Genomic DNA, 2,342 nt, shown 5'->3' with positions numbered 1-2,342 from the left:
CAGTGAGGTCACAAATCATTGAAGAAAAAAGGTTCAGAGCACTGTCTAGTGGGTCTAGATGACCCAACTCCCAACGTTAAAGTGCCTAGGATAGCACAAGGGTTAAGCTTCTTGGAGAAATCGGCATTATTCAAGTCTTTTGACATGATGCCACAGATGTATTTAAACTTGTGAGGCCTTTGTCCTTCAAAGAGGTTGTAAGCAACCTGACAGAAAACCCTTTTGACAGAGAAATGTACTTTTTCTCCTAGATGACTTTCTAAACTACATGGCTTTTGTTAAAGCTTGGGTTTTAGAAGGTCAGTGCTTTATGGCCAAGCAAGCTGAAAGACCAATACCACAGAAATGAAAGTCAGACTAAAGAAACTGCACTAAGAATGAGTAAAAAAGGCAGCATATGAAAACAAATACTTTGTCTGACTCCCTTAGAAGGAAAATATAAGGATGTAAGAGTCCGTTCTTGTATCTCATGTCTACCTTGATCCTGTAAGAACTGTTAGACGCTTCAGAAAGTTTAGACATCCACATAAAGTCCTACTCTGATCAGCTTTTGCTCTATTTTCAAAGCAATGAAATGATTCTAAAGGATTTAAGTAAGTAAATTTTCAGAAATGCAATTTTAAGCGTAATTTTTTTCAAATACATGTCTACCATCATCAGAGAAAAAACACAAGACCTATGTTAAAAACACCATTTTCATCAGAGTGGTCATTTAAATAAAATTGATATGAGGATTTGGGTTCAATAATTGGTAATTTTTTCTGAAAGTAAACAAAAGCTTTTTACCAGATCGTAGTTTTGATTATTGACGCTGTGTTTCCTTAGTAGTCAAGGTGTGAATTGTAAGGTTTTTGTCATGATTTGAACTTGTCTTGTTTTTGGTCCTTGTTCTGTCTTGTTTCTGTTTCCTGTTTTATTTTGAAAGTCTCCTGTCTTGTCTGTTTTCTTGGGTTTTACTTCCTTTGGTCCCCATCTGCCCTGATCGTGTTCACCTGTGTCTTGTCTGCCCTGTCTGTATATAAGTCTTGTCTCTGCCTTCCTCCTGTGTTGGTCCATTAGTATTCCTGTTCTGGTGTTCATGCCCTGTTCCTCGTTCCTTGTCCCTCGCCACGCCACAGTGAGTTTTCGTTTGGTTTTTGTCATCCTGCTCTGCAGCGCTTTTTGTTTGTTCTTTTTGTGCATTAAAACCCACTAGCCCTGATCCTTGCCTCCTGCCTCTGCATCTGGGTCCAACCGGCTTTCGAGCCACCCCCCCACCGTGACAGTTTTGATCAATGATTTGCTTTTTAGGAATTTTTAGGCAGTTTTTTGTATGTATAATGGATTCTATGAAATAACCTAACAAATGTTCAGAATGTTGTAAAATAAGTACAGTTTTTTTGTCCATAAATGTTGGACAATGGTGATGGAACACAGCATAGATGTACATGAACACTGCAATGAGAAGGTTCATTAACATGGATGTTTATGTTTAATGCATGGTATTTTGTCATTTCTTTCACCACAACTAAATTTAAATTATTTACGATGGTTTTTCTTTTCAAGTTCAAACTTTGTCTTATTTTAATGACCAAAACAGTGACTGAATGTGGAATGCACGCCGAGATTAAAGTGTTCCAATTGGTTTATTTTTTGACGAGGGCTAAAGGAAATAATGAACATCCTCTTGTTCATTAACAAGTACAACACACTCTTTAACACACTGTTTCTGCTCCCAATTATTCCCCGTCGTGCTTCTGTGACTGTTCAGTGAATGTCAGCCTTCTGTAAACCTCATTCAAACCTGTAAAAACTTTACCTCATTCACTTAAACCAGGGGTCTGCAACCTGCAGCTCCCGAGCCACTTGCAGATCTTTAATATCTCCATTGTGGCTCTTTGGCTTTAAGGAAAAAATGCTTTGATAAATTTAAGTTAGTTATTTGACACAGGAAGTATTTTATTTTGAAAGGAACTTGAATGTGTTGCTGCCTAAAGTAAAATAAGTTAAAGTTGTTATACATATAGAAAAATATGATAATATAAATAATTGTAACTATTTTAAAAGCTACATTTTATAAATAAAAGGCTTAATGGCCATAAATTGTATTTTTTCAAACGTTAAAGTGGGACTTTGCCGGTCTCGTTTGGTTTTGGTCAGTAAGAAACCGACCCAAATGGCTCTTTTACTGTCAAAGATTGCCGACCCTTGACTTAAACATTATACCACAGTCACATGCCATGTTCATACCAGGCACCGGCCGGGCACAAATCCTAATTATTCTTTTCTCCTGCATGATCGGGAGGAATAATGATTTGGGTCTGTTTTTTTTCCCTCACTGGACACATCAGTTACTAAACTGA

The sequence above is a fragment of the Oryzias latipes genome, chromosome 2 (assembly GCF_002234675.1).
Source record: "Oryzias latipes chromosome 2, ASM223467v1".
NCBI classification, from domain to species: Eukaryota; Metazoa; Chordata; class Actinopteri; order Beloniformes; family Adrianichthyidae; genus Oryzias; species Oryzias latipes.
Note: the sequence above shows the minus strand (reverse complement) of the source record.